Source organism: Stegodyphus dumicola, chromosome 8 (genome assembly GCF_044657685.1).
Source record: "Stegodyphus dumicola isolate Sdum_Otavi_A_Nest chromosome 8, ASM4465768v1".
Taxonomy (NCBI): Eukaryota; Metazoa; Arthropoda; class Arachnida; order Araneae; family Eresidae; genus Stegodyphus; species Stegodyphus dumicola.
In genome coordinates, this window is record NC_140775.1 from 97,002,480 (window position 1) to 97,018,221 (window position 15,742).

General features: G+C 30.5%; 1 long non-coding RNA gene across 4 annotated transcripts in view; it reads left to right on the forward strand.

Moving 5' to 3' along the window:
- The window catches only part of LOC118199818 (uncharacterized), a 222,510-nt gene that overhangs the window by 193,963 nt on the left and 12,805 nt on the right, over positions 1–15,742 (forward strand). For 3 of the 4 annotated variants that reach the window (XR_015042631.1, XR_015042628.1, XR_015042630.1), the window contains one exon: positions 13,695–13,849. This is a non-coding gene — a long non-coding RNA (uncharacterized LOC118199818). Of the gene's footprint in view, positions 1–13,694; positions 13,855–15,742 lie in introns of all 4 variants that reach the window. The other variant, XR_015042629.1, reaches the window with a different exon arrangement.

A 15,742-nucleotide genomic window follows, 5' to 3' on the forward strand; every position in this document is an offset into this window, starting at 1 on the left:
AGAAAGGTTCCCAAACATGATCTTTAGTTGAGATATCTGAGATGGAAGTTTCTTTGGCTGTGGTGAAACTTTTTTAACCAAAGCAAATGGTTGTCGCATCTTAAAATCATTAACGAGGCACCAAGTTAATTTTTAATCATAATTTATTCGAAAAAAATCAGAATTAATGTATTTACCATTTGCATTAAATAATGACATGCATAAATTCAATTTTCTTTCTTTCTATTCTGCTGTCAAGGGTATGAAAGAAAACTCACTTTTCTTTTTTTCCTTAGATTTTTCAAGACAGTTTTGTAAGCACTTTTTTTACTAATGTTAAACTCATCCTCTAGCATAGGAAAAGACACGTAACAGTTGTTCAGCAGCAGTTGAACGTCCATACCAGACATACGTATTAAATTAATGCTTTATCTTCGTATGCCCTTGATCTCTTATATTTCCGTTTTTACAGCAAAACCTTCCTGCTGAAAAGCGGGAAAGCACGTTGGGATTTATGATAGCGAATATTCACTGGCTTAACTTAAAATGATTGACTGTGTAGAAAATTCTGTCCGTCAGTAGATTATAGTTTAGGGTAATTAAGTTGAAATGTTGTGTTTATAAATACCCTAAATTAGCATTTGGTATTCCTCTTAGTTTATGTATTTGAAGTTTTTTATTATACCAATTCCAATAGAAGAAGGCTTTGACCAATTCTCTTTTATTAGTTGCCGAAAAAACTGAACTAGTATAAGTGAGTGGGTTATAGAAATACATTGCTTTAAAGCCTACGAATGCTGCATCGCCATAAGTAAAAGAACCCTTGAGAGCGTTTCCTTAAACTTTATTATTTCTAGGCACCGTTCCCATTGTCTTGAAAGATACAAATAATTGGCTCAAACTGGCTATTGCATTATTCATGGGTATTTTATTATCAAAAGCAAAAGGAGCATGATAAATAGTCAACATAAAGCAGAAGAATTATCAAAAACCACAAAGCAAAACACGTGAAAACAAATAAAAAATTACTGAAATAACATCCTCCACTGCAAAAAGGTTTTAAGCATGAGAGGAAATAATATTTGAAAATCGCAAAATAATATATAAGCAAAAAGCCCGTTCCTAATTACAATTATTATTTTTTAAAATTTTATGCTCTTAACTACGAAAAAAACTAAGAACCGAATATATTTTGCTGTTTTCAGAACTTAGCATTCTTGCACATTTCTGAAAAATCTCAACCAAAAATGGGACTCGAACATTAGAACCTCGTAATATGTACACTATACCAACTAGAATTGCAAGAGATTTTCTCTGTTCCTACTACATGGTAAGAGAGATTTTTATCCTTCTTTTTTCAGAAAAGAATCGAATTCTAAAGATGCATTTTATTGTTCTTCATTCCTAGGTCTTTAAGAAGTGTGGGGGAAATAAAGAAAGAAATATATTCACATACCATACAATATATAAATCACTTTATATGTAAGGAAAATTCTTGCATAGTATAGCTGAACAAAATGCTAGAAATGTGAATTCAAATTTTTGATCTCTTTAGAATGCTTTGCAAATGACTGAAATCAAAACAAAATGCGTAAAACATGACATTTCTCATCCACTGATGAGGGATGGAAACATTAAACTATTCAATTTTAAAAATTTTTCTTAAATGTAATGACAAAAATTTTGATGGTAAGTTATTTGAATTTTCCTAAAAGAATAGATTTGGTTCCTTAAATCTAAATAGTATGTAGATCATGCATTGTTTTTCTTAAAGAAGGGGAAAAAATAAGAACAATTTTCTCTGCTGGAATTTTAAGTATGATTTCTTTTCTCAGAGGTTATTTCATGTATAGCCGTTTCAGGATTTATTTGTGCGTGAGTTATTTTAAATATAAAAATCGCTTTGTAAGACTCATTTTCATGGACTATGTGTATATACGTAACGTAAATATATTGAAATTAATTCAAATTTGGGGCTATTTTGAAATACCTTTCAGACCGAACTCGCATTTCGGTAGAAATCTTGAACTTTTAAATTCTTCATGATTACCATAGCTTCCTACTACTGCCAATAAATAAAATAAAAACGTCAAGCGATACGGATGACCATCCCATAAACCATCTGCCTATACGCTTCGGGTTCTGCACCTGGAATCACCCAATTTGCATAACTAGGTCTATGCATAGTAACATCGCTCATACATTGGGCGTTGTGCATCTTCCAAACATATTCAACGTTGGTCTGCCCACGATAGTTAAAGAATAAAGTAGCAAACAACGGCATATGCAAACTGCATCCGCATACGGAATTCGATGGGTGACTTAGACATAACAGATGTTCTAAAGCAGGTTGGTATTAAGCAAATATGGATGTTTGAATTGAATTCAGGATGTGAGATGAATATCTATTTATTCTAACAATTGTGCATATTATTAATTTGATGACTCATTAAAGCTGCTAAAAAGCAGATTGAAACAGTTTTTGAACGGTTGAATGAGAGGCGTCATACCTAGCTGGTTGGATTCGCAACAATACAAGCAAATCTGATATAAGAAAACGAAAAATAAGTAATTGAATTCTAAAATGAAACTGCTGTAGATCCTGTTTCTTTTGTTGAGTTTAATTTGAATAACTGACATATGAAATGATTGCATTATAAGCAGATGTTCAAATAAAAGTAATTTCTATAAGGATAAAATGATGGAGCTTGTCTTTAATGTATTATCTTTTAACAAAGAAAAATTTGCTAATAATATTTATAATTAAAATATAGCATATTTTACTGGTGTTCAGATACAGTGAGTCCACAGAATTTAATAAATTGATTCATAAATAATCGAGATGTTAAGAAAATAATTCTGTCATTCTGCGAACTTCTACATACATTTTTTCTTATATATGCATCTCTTTGCATGTTCAAAGAAAATAAATGGCTTTAAAGAATTGCCATCCTGATCGGTATAGTGGTTAATGATCCCGGTAGCCCCATCGCTGGCCCAGGGTTAAATTCCACAGAAGATATGGATGTTCGTAAATGTACAGCCTCTGTGCGCCAATGTGGTACTTAAAAAAAGGCGAGCCGAAAGATTTGGTGGTAGCAGAAGAGAAATGGAATACCATCAGATTCGTCCCTCCGAGATGCAGTCCTTGAAAACTGGGGCGGAGGTGTACAATTAGTGCGATTGCTTTAGATCTGTGAAACCATTGGTGAAATTCTAGTATCCCATCCAGTTTTCCCTTTCCTATGTTAAAGGATGAATAAATTAGGTTATTTGAATATCGCAAAGCACACGAGCGGTATGTTCCTTAAGGAAAGAATGCTATCGTGGAAGATTTTCTCAGGGAAACTGACTAGTATTCCGTTACATAGGGAGAAAACCATGAAAAACCACGCAGTCAGTCTGTTCTCTAGAATTTTAACCGATGTTGAACTACAGGTATTCAGTGGTGTTAATTATTCAGCCGATAGTAAGATATTGAAAATTAAAGTCTCAACTCGATTTGTTGACTCAATACTGATGAGAAAGCTTCTTTCTATGGTTTCCAGTAGTGGCGAAGGCTTTTAGAAAAACCCGGTGAATATCAATTATCACTTAACGAAATAACTGAGCTTTGTTTGGGAATTGAATCTAAATTGTAAAGCTCTGTGAGGCTCTTTATCCTTTAACTACCATAACTGGTAATCGGCTTCGAATTATTTCTATTTAAAGTAAGGCTCGAGTGGTTTGGCCTTTGAGAATGTGCCCTGAATGATATTAATATTTCTAACCATATAATCCAATCGGGTACGCTTTCTATAATTCTGTATATTGTTTCCAAATGGTGGATCTCCATACTAGAATATTATTCTTTAGATACCGTCGCACCAACTGCATGCATCTTATGTTTCCTTGTATGTTTTTTTTTTCCCAGTTGGATTATTTTATGTATTTGTGGGGAAGCAAATGGGAATATTATAAATTTTATTAGTATAATCTGTGATTAAAATAATTTTATCACTTATTTTAGGCTCTTATATAGCCCATAATTACATCTATTATCTTCATGATAATGATTAAGCTGTAATTTTAACTATTGTTCTGAGTTCAATAATCTTATGTTTTGCAATTTTAATTTCAGTTTTGCATCAAACGAACAGCATAGAAAGCTGGGTCATTTGAACCGTCTTCCAAAATCGTGAGCATGATCTCTTATAATATAACAAAACAGATTATTTTTTTTAACAGTTTAAAGCTAAATATTTCTTAGAGCATACGGCCCTTGTTGTAAAGGACTATTGTTTTGTAATGGGAAATAATGCTTTCATTTAGCACGAAAATAAAAATTACCTCGAATTCTGAGAAATCTTCCAGTATCTTATCTTAATGTATAAAGGGTTACTATTTTTTACAACTGGTAATAAAAACTCTTTAATGCACTTCGTGCTTTTATTTCTATTTTTATGTGATATCATTCAAACATACACCAGGTGTAATTTCGAGTAGTAAAGAATAATAAATAAAATTATTAAATTAATACTTGTCTGTATTAAAAAGTCAAATTAAATTTAAAGTAATGAAAGCTATTAAAAATTCCGCTCAACAAATCTTTAAATTATTGTCAAAAGAAATCTAAAATTATTTTTTCAATTTGAATCTTTTTTATCAGAAGTTTTGTGCAAAACATAAATTTATACATTTTACAATTGGGAATGAATTCCATATTTGAAGGAGAGCTAGAATTCAAAATTAGAATACTGTGATTTTCAATAACTCACTCTTTCGATGTCTTTGATTTACATTCAAAACTCATACATTTCATTAATAAACTATATTTTCGATATATTCTGTCATGTCTTGCTCATTTAAAGTCAGGTTGTTCAAGCACATTTGTGCTACAGTATTTATCTTATGTTAAATATGTTCGTTTACGTTTTATACAGATTTAGAGGCGATATTTATAATGTATTATTTGCTATTTTTTGATAAAAATACTATGCACTTAAAATTTAAATTAAATTATATTTAGATGTCCTGTAGTTTGTGACAATATTCTGAGCCTTAACCTAACTTATCAGTGGCCGAACGGATAAGAACCATAAACAATTCGACCCGGATTTAAATCCCGGCGAATATCCTAGTTGCATAAGAATCTTCATGGTTTCTCCCATGTGCAAGAGCTAGTTTTGCTCCAAATATTCTTCAAGAAGGCATCCTTCTCCATAAACTCCTTTAAAAAAAAAAAAAAAAAAAAAACTCTCGTATACTTCGCTATGATCTAATAAATCTAAATCTTGGCCCTTAGTCTGTACCTAAGTGAGATATTTGCATTGTTAGCTTTAAGTAGCTAAAGGCCAAAAACAAATGTTATTGTTTTTGTGACTCCTCTCACTTGTCTGACAGTGACATCAAAACAAGCCCACGAATTTCAGTGTGGCAAGGAATGCAAGATTGCTCCTCTAGTTGACAAAAGCTTTGCACACCATACAGGTGACAGTACGACTTTGTTAAGTTCCGCCCCAAATTTTGATAAGGAGCACCACGGGAGGACGGGTCCGAGGCTCTCCCCCCCTCTTTCCCTTACCAGCAACCTCTCTATAGGACTTTCGTCTCGCCGTATATTTAGAGTGCCCCCATCTCACAGTGCATTTACAAACATCCATGCCTTTTCCTGGCTTCGAATTCGGACCCTTCTTACGGCAGTCAGCGTCTCTAAACACTATCCCGGTTGGGGGGACGAAAACAAATTAAAGAAGTTATATTTTTGTACACTGTTAACTAGAAACATATACGCTTTCTTCAACTTATTTTCGTGCCAAATATCTATCAGTATGAGATCGTCAACTGCCGTAACCAGTGTTCAATCAGTATAGTTTCTTGAAGCTTCTTCATAATTATGCGCCTTTATAAAGTGTGAGCACTTTTATGCAGGTCGAACAGTATCCTCTGAGCAGGAGACAGGCATAAAGATGCTGTCACTTTTATAGCGGTCAATTTTTAACTTAAACTGGTAGTTTTCATCAGGATGCTGAAACCATTATGCCCACGGCACTATCGCACTAATGCCGTTAAATAGTTTGCTATTCTGGTTAATAAACAAAGGAATATTTTACTTTTTTATGAATGTCTTTTTTTATTATTATTTAAATTAATATTTTGTTAGTTTTTTTAATTGTAAAATTTTTATTACTTTTTTCAATGGTAGTCTGGCAATTATCAAAAATTATTAATGTTATAAGGACTTAATACTGTGCTCCACGTTGTTACAGTCAAAGGTCAAAACGTCAAGACTCTTTTTTGAATTTCTCGTGTACATTTGCTAGGAAGAGCACTGGAAATTTTTCAAGATCCTTCTCTCCTGTCTTCTCTAACACGTATTTTACAAGCTGTTTAAGACAGGTGAATTTACCCACCGCGAAGCTCTAAACGCTAAACACGATACGTTATATTAAGAGTGCATTCAGTAATGTTTTATCTAATTTGGTTTTTTATGAACCTCCAAAATAACAAAACAGATTACTTAAATATTAAATTTAAAATAAACGGCATGAGCTTGGAATGTTAAACACTATGATTTTAACTTAATTAGTAATAATGAAAATAAATACTAAAGATTCGCAGATGAATGTAGTTCAAAACATACAGAGAAAATAAATATGAATAACATATTTTTAAATTTTAGCGTTGTGGTAGGACTTAGTAAACTGATATTACTGCTAATATTTTACGAAGATAAATTTTTAAATAGAGGTTGCATGAAAAATGCTTACATTGCCACGTTAGTACTCGCTAACGTTTTAAATGTAGCCGACAGTGAAAAATTGCCGAGTGCTCATTACATGATTCATATCAAAGCAATTACAAGATATGCAGTATCAAAGCGATTACGAGAATTTCGTAATTGCTTCTAATCAACGCAATTACGAGAGTTAACGTAATTGTATCCAGACGTCCTTTTTCTACTCGTTTATTCTAAAAATAATCACATAATGCGATGTAGCTTCACAATTTCTCAATTGCACCTGGGCGAAAATTTTCGGTACTATTTAAGGAAAATTGGTAGCATCATATCAACATTAAAGGTATTTTTTCTATGTAATTTAGATTAGCACGTTTGACCATATTCGTAATTGGTATTAGAGATGCATATCTCTTGTCAAAATTTCATGCCTTTGGCTAGGTATTACACATGGCTGTAGCTTCTTCACATTACAAACGATACAGAAGGATTCCTTATATATGAACAATTTAAGATACAAATACGAGTTGTAAATTTATTTACGCAAATTTTTAATTAAATATGTGATAATGTATTTGCAATTTTTATTTATGCATTATCAATATTGTTAAGCAGTTATAACTGCATTCTTTTTAAATATTTTTATCATTCTTGAATTATACTCAAAATTTTGCTCCCTGCGTAAATGAAACACATATTACCAATTCTAATTAACAAAGTCTTTAGTACTTTTTTATTTTTTATGTTGCTTAATTTTGTTATATAATCTTATGACTTTATGATTTTGAGCACGAAATCAATTAAAAGAATGCAGTATTACTAATTTTTAAATATTGTCAAATAAAATATTTTAACTTATTAATAATAATCAATTAAATTTGCCTAATTAAGCTTTAAATGATGCTTCATAGCGCTATCATAATTTCCATTGCTGCATTCGTAAATTTATTTATATAAAGAAGAATGTGTGTTTGTTCGCGAACTCTGTCACTACTACAACTGTCGTTCACCGAACTTTCTACAATAATTTTCTGGTCCTGGAAAAGGTCGACGTCCACTTTTTTCCAAGCAAAAATAGCTAAAATCAGAGATATTAATTAAAAAACCTGAAAACGCCTCATTTTCGTCCTCATTTTTCCGGATGGCAACAGTCTCGCACGCTGGAGATAAAAATCCACTTTATTTCGTGAAGTGTTGCCTCCGCTCGCTTTCAAATCGTAGAGTTTGTAAATAAAAAATTTTCAAGGTTTACGATTTTTTAAAAATAGCATTTCTAATCGTTAAATGCTTTGTTACCGATTCCAAAAATTCGTCGGAAGCCATTTCTACTGTTCCTATCTTCGTACGACTTTAATAGTCGAACTATTAATAAAAAAGTTTGGAATCACTAATTTTCGCCCTCAGTTTTTCCGAGTGGCAACAGTCTCGCACGTAGGAAATAAAGATGTTTATGTTCGCTTTCAAATCATAGAATTTGTTAAAGTTTTACAAAATCTATATATATAAAGAAGAATGCCCCATTTGTGTGCTTATTTGTTTGTTCGCGTTATTGATTTCTGATAAATTTATGAGCAACATTTTGCCACATTTAATTGATTAAAATTGACTGTAGGTATAGAAATATTGGCTGGAACTTGAACTTTTATGACCATATCGTTAGAAAGATGAAAATAATTAAAAACTGCGTGCCATTGTTGTTGATTTAATTAGAGAGAATTAGTTTATTTTTCTATCGAAAATTTTTATGTGGGTTCCATACTACATCAGACTGAAAAATGTAGGACTATGAATTGTATTTTTTGCGTCATTAGTAGAGAAGATTTACAGCGGTGTAGTTCTCCTCGTTGTTAAATACATTATTCTCAATCTAACTTAACTGACATCGGATACTTCCGCTATTTCATAATAAATAAACAGTGAAATTTTTAAATATACTGATTAAAGTTTTAAAAGATTAAGATTTTCGTAAGCAAGCAGGGACAAAAAAGTCAGGTTTAGGGAAAGCTGTTCTTGATAAGCGTTTTTATAATTCAATTATTAGGAAAGAGTTAAAATTCAAAAATTATGATAATATGCCCTTTTGAAATTCCTAAATATTATTTTTATGCTTTCTATAGACTGTAAAATTGTTAGCATCAATTTTTTCTACGTTTTTCTGCAATTCCTGTATATAGTACTTCAGACTCATCAAATAAATCTTGGTTTATCATGTGATGTATAAGATTTATAATTAAAAAATAAGTTCTCTAATAAATCAAAAAATTATCTTAAATAAGAAGTTACTTCCAGAAGATGAAAGTAAATAATAGTAAAATCAGGTAACAGCAATAAACTTGAACTAATATTTTTATAAATAGAGGGCAATAAAAAGTAATAACCATTTGGGAAAAGGACTACAGTGATTATGTTAGGGTTTGATTATGAGGGCTATCTGCTTAAGAGAAGGGATGATTTTATGGAGGACTTTCTTTTCTTCTTTTAAAGGAAACTAACTAGCATTAACGATACACTTGGAAAAAACAAAGAAAACCAACCATGTAGCCCCAGCGTTCACCTGGGTTCACCCATTCACCAGGAAGAACTAGCAGCTTTTAGCAGTCTTGATCATTCGGACACTAGTGAGGCATCGAAAAGGTCATGAGTTTATAATATAAAATTTAAAATAATTATATAAAATATTTTAAATTCCACAAATTAAAGTAGAGAATTTTATTTTTAGAATGAGAAAAAGGGATTTTGCTTGCGAAATAAATAGCTTCATTTTAATTTTCTTAGTTAACTTGTAACATATATTTTATTTACTGTAAAAATTATATAAATGTATATTTTAAAAAGATAAGAAGAGAGACATAATTTTTAAATGAAATAAATGCAGCTTTTTAAGCCAAACCTTCTGTTTTTAAATAATATGTATACTTTAAAGTCAATTTAAATTCAAAATTAAATAAATAATAATTCATTTGTTTGTATCTAAAATATCATATTAAAGTTTAACAACTTTAATTTTATAATCATGTTTAATGAAAAATTGAAATATTATACCGGTAATGATAAAACGGTTTTAAAAAACATTTTATGTCACTTATCCATTTCAAAATACCTAATATATGATATTTTTAACAGCACAAAAAAGAAAACTGGAAAAAAAACTTGATTTGCTAGTAGAAAATAGTTGTTCCCCTAGCTTATGAACAGATATAACTTCTGAATCGTCCTTCCCCAAAATGCATAATTGTAATCAGGAAAACATTGCTTAGTAAATTATAATTATCGTAACTCAACAATAATTGTCAGTGTCACTTTAAGTAAAAACAATTTCTGTGATTTCGTTTATTTTGTCAAACATATAAACTAAGATTTTTATGGATATGCATCTTTTTACAAGGGATCGTCATACCCCTTATTTGCTCATGTTTAATCAAAAGATTAATAGTTCAGTGGAATGAAAATTTAAGACAAAATTTATAGAACATATAAAGCAATCTTGCATAATATCAGATGTTTCTGACATGAAATAATTTGAACGTGAAAAATGACAGCTTTATAATTATTACAAAAGAAGGTAATGTGAAAAGAAAATCAGCAGCTTTATTGTGTTTCAAAAATTACTGTATTGAAATCTCTGCCTTCTTTTTAATTGCTTATACGCGTGTCGGAGGCTCAAAACTTTGTCATTATAATTATATGAAAGCTTATAATTATATGAGTTTTTTATGAGCATTACAATGCTTTTACCATTGTGACCATTCATCATAACACGACTGGAAAGTATACATAAAACGTATAGCTATAATTTCAACGTAAATAGAATAAAGGACACTAATACTAATTCACTAATTTATTTCTACTTAAAATTCACAAAACGTAATTTATTCAAATCATGTATTTTATGGACTGTGACAAATATTGGAACTGCCATTTTCTAAACGTATAAGTAAACTGCACGTGCAAATTACAATAAGACAATCACTCCACAATTTGTTTTTCAAAGATTCTACTTGTGATTTAATCTACTTACAAAGTCAACAGGCGCCAATTAGAAGCTAAACGAAAGAACTTCCTGGAGTAATAATTAAGTTAGATTATGACAATATACACAGACGCTTCCTCACCTAAATAATTACATAATAATAAATTTATCCAGACATTGGGGCTTCTTAATCTATCCTTTTCACCTGGCTTCAGGTCCCCCAGATGACGCTATTAGTTTAAGCAACTTTGTCAGGAGGGCTATTTTCGTCTATTAATTTTCTAAGCACTTTTACAACATAATTATGAGATTAAAATTAACATAAAAGGTACATTAGTACCTATTTGTTGCGAATGTGGTCGCATCTTAGAAAGGCACTCGGGTACCTCCGGGCTTAGGGTCGAAGTGCATTTCTATTGTATTATTTGACGTGCAATCAAAGCACAGGTATATTTTTTCTTGGTTTTCATAATCTTCCGTCTGAAAATGACAACTGTCGGCTTACGCGCTACTTATTCCATTACGTCTAGCGTAAGCCATGACTTGCTCTTTCTAAATAATGTTTAACCTTGGAGCGGTTGGGTGGCAAATAATTACAACATAGGTTAAACGATGTTTTAAGTAACTCCCTAATATTCGAAAATTTTAGTCTATGGGTTAATTTATAATGTTATTCATAATTTATCAATATGCGTCTGAAAATATACCCCAAAATTTATCTCTTTGGAAAAGAAAATGTATAATTTTGCGCTACAAATTCTGTTGTGCAGTTGTGTTTGGTTATAAAAAGATAAAATCGACAAAATGTAATGCACATAATAAAATGATTTCCTTGTTTTCTAACGTAAAGTATGTACTCATTAGCAGACCAGAGAATTTTCTAGGTTTCTTAGAAATCATTCGTTGAATATCTGTAGTGTTCCTAGTTATAAGAAAAAATTGCTGTTATCTTTTTTTAAACGATATTGCTTACAATTTTAAATCATAATAACATGTCTGTTTGCTACTCTTTCGCCTAAAAGAGGGAGAAAATTTCAAAGCAAATTTTCAAGTAGGAAATGCAAATTTCCTAAATTTCCTACTTAAAAATTTGCTTTGCACGTTTTTTCTTTCTCTCTCCTTTTAGATATTGTGCTGTTCTTTGGCAGCTTTTCATAGGCGTTGCCATTAAGAGGCTGTCGACGACAATATGACGGTTAAAGGTGGCTCGGTAAATAATCGTCGGGCTCAGGTTCGGATTCTGGACAAGACAGGAATATTTTATCGACAATATCATTGGGGATGGCAGGATTTCAAACCTGTTGATAAGAATGTCGTCACGAAATATTGTTGGTATAGGAGGAAGAGGTAGAATTCAATTCTATAGAGTGTTCTTGAGCAAAACTATGGTTGGGGCTTAAGCAAATAGTCATTGCGTGCTTAATAAAATAATCCAATCTAGATTAATCCTTTTGTGACTTCTCGGTCAGTATTTCTACTCTTGGTCCAAACTGATCTTCTAATTAAATAATTTTCTATTCTAATTAAGAGAAGATTTACTTGGCTAGTAAGTTATGGCACACTTTCATGAGGTATCTGTCCGAAAAGAATGGTGCATTTGTAGAGGGCATTTCTAAGCGAAACTATACTTATGTAACACACCAAGAAACCTATAAAAACCTCCATCCAGGCAGTCCATTGAATGAAAAGAAGAAGAATTTTGAAAGAACTATCAGTATTTTGCAGTTTTATCGCGTCGACTTTCGACGCGATAAAACTGCAAAATACTATCGATCAATTGGCTTCTCTGACCAAGAGAAAAAGTCTCTAGTCATGCACCCGTTAAAAATAATTCTAAATGAAAGTCCAGTTAAAAAATATTAGGGTAACTAGTTTCTGGTATTCTATTAATCGATACCAGCTATCAATATAACACAGAGAGGAATTTTACTTTTACATGTATATTTTCTTAAATTTCTCCTCATAATAGCCAATATTTAACAGTATAGCTTCGACTTATAATTATCATATCGACATAATGTTTCTTTTTTGTTTCTACTCTACTTTGTTTCGTAAAGTCAGCCAAGCTTAAGAAGAGTTTTAAGTAAGTTATTTCAGTCATTTTAGTTCTTCAAATTGCTATTTGGTTTTAGTACTTTCTGATGCTTCTGAGTATTTCAGAAAAAGCCAGTTGCCGAAATTATTCAGTTTATTATTCTTTTACTTACTTCAACAGTTTGCGTTCATTGTAGCTATTGCAAAATTTTATAATTTATATATATAATTATTATTATCATGTTTTATAAACAGTATTTCATCCGTTATTTAGAATAATTTCACAGTTCATGAGAAGTGCGAAATAAATTTAATAAAATTTAATTCTAAGTTCTAAAAATAGAATCTAAATGCAATGACATGTATATCAGTATCATTCCGAATTCAGCAGTTAAGTACTAAAATACTTTGTGTTCATTTCTAAATGGATTAAAATCAAGCAAACTCATGTAAATACCTCGGACATACGAAAACAGTTATGAAACTCAAAACCTTTTAACTGATATATGAAGTTTAGAAAAAATTGCTTTTACCGTTGTCTTTCGGAACTGTGAGCAAAATATATCATATGCACATACAAAAGATCAAAAGATCACATTGTCAAAGTAAAACAAAATTAATTAAATTAATTCAGCTCTAATAATCGAAATTTCGTCTGAGCAATTTCTGTTTAACAATATACATTTTCGTAAGGTGTAGACATTTTAATTTTTCTCATCAGTCTTCTCTGAAGCAATTAGATAAACTTGTCTCATTTTGTTTCTCAAAAACTCTAGTGATCTGTAAGAATCATTAAAGTTCTATGATAAATAATAATGTAAAAACTCATTATATACGTATCTACGTAAAATTTTTATTTATTGTTTCCTTGAAATATAAGTACCATTTCAAGGGTTCTTCAAATTTTAAATTACTTGTATTGTTGTAAATCAATTGTAATTTTTAAAGTTAATAGTAATATTTGAAATTTTTTACTTAATTGTTGACTGTTAGATGCTGCCTAAGACGATAGGAAACATCGAAGCATATATAAATACGAATATAGCTGGGCAACTGAGATGCGCAATAATCTGAAAAGCTTGAACAGACTTGAACAGCGGACAGTGACCTAGCGGTGAAATGAACAGAATCTCTTCCAGTTATGAAATGTAAGGTAATATTTTTGAAGTTATTATTTGGGTTTTATTTGATTGTTTAATATTTTTAACCTTTTACATTATATTTTTCAGTCTATGGATTATTTTTAAGTTAGAAACATTTATATCAGAATACTGGTAAAAATAATTTGTGTAAGCGGGTATACGGGTTTAACCCTGAAATTTCAAAGTTCCACAAAATGTCACGAATAAGTGATATTTTCTTGATTTTAGTTAAACAATGACTCTTTCATTTTGTACCTTGATTCCTTTTCTTCCAATATACATTCAAACTGAAATCGGATACATTAAAAGCTAGCAGAAATTTTCATGTATAATGAATGTGGAAGGCAACCTTCTGTAAGGAATTTTCCGGTCGTAACGCTGAGAGGATTTACCGTATATACGAATATATTGCAATGAAAAAGAATGTTAACTTAAATTTCATAAGATATTTCTGTCCCCAAGACAAATATTAAACTATAATCATGCATTCGCACATATAAAGTTTGATGTAAATTTCAATTAAAAGGTAAAATATTAAATTTGAATATTGCTTTATATTGTACATTAATTTGCTCTTAAAGAAATTCCTGATAACTTTTTTTATGATTTTTCTAATCCAGAACCAAGAGAAATATTTAATTACTTTAACTAAAATATTTTTTAACTACCAACGCTACAGATTCACCATCCTACGAGAAAGTTCAATTATTATAATATTTTAAAGAGTGGTTAAAAATCTTGATGCTTTTAAAATACATAAAATCCTACTGCGAAAACCTTTATTTCATAAATAGAGTTTTTATTATGATTTTAAAATATTTCTTTATCGACAAAAAGCAAACAGATTCTCTTTAGTAAAATTTGATTATGCAATTCAAATTTTCCTGTACATTTTAACAACCTCCGAATCTGATTTTCCGAATGCTTTTGTTGATTAGTTTAGTTTCTAATGTTTCAAAATTCATGAATTGTATAAAAAGCTTATAAGATATTTTCTCCTACATTTCTGCATGCCTTCGTAGCATAACTGGAAGCACAAGCAACGCGTATTCAAGAGGTCTGGAGTTCGAGCCCTCGTAACGGCATTGCATATTTTTCACATCTCTAGCATGAAAAAAACGTAAAGACTCAACAAGCTTACTATATTTAAAAATTGCATTAAATAATTCTTTAATAAGTAGACTTGGAACAGTAAAAGATAATTATTTAAGAAGCAGACCAATATTTTAAAAAGCAAACGACAGTTATGTAATTACTAACCTTTCTTACAATCTATGATCAGAATAACTGAGCAGTTTTTATGAGAAACTAATAAAAAACTTGAATTCTCATTATTCCAGAACTATTTTGAAAATAGTTTTCGGGCAAGAATACCTGAAGGCTAATGAATAATTTTTAAACAAAGAAGATAATTATAATTTAGTGTTTTTACTTTAAGGAATATAAATTTTGAGCCCTTTTTTTCCCTTTCGCTTGAATAAATTACATTTTTCAACTTAGAATTCAATAGTTTTCGCCTATCTCTTCCCTCATCAGTAATGAATATTTTATTACTCCATAAACATTAGTCCCTTAACACATGAATGTGAATGCTTTATGGATTACATGAAGTTGAATGAACACGAGTGAGTCCATTAAGTTCATTACTGTGATAAATTTAACAATAATACAGTCTTGATTATGATAAATCTTATTATCCAATAATTATGACATATTTTCTAAATTAGCAAATACTTGGTTCGCTTACCATATCTGTACCTTATATCTTGAGTTTTTTTTTTTTTTTTTTTTTCAGAATATTCAAGCGCATCTGTTATGACTTTGAAAACCTTTATACTTCTCTACCATTAAAAGAAATTTTTACTAGTTTAATGCAACTCCCACAACTTTTTCCTGACA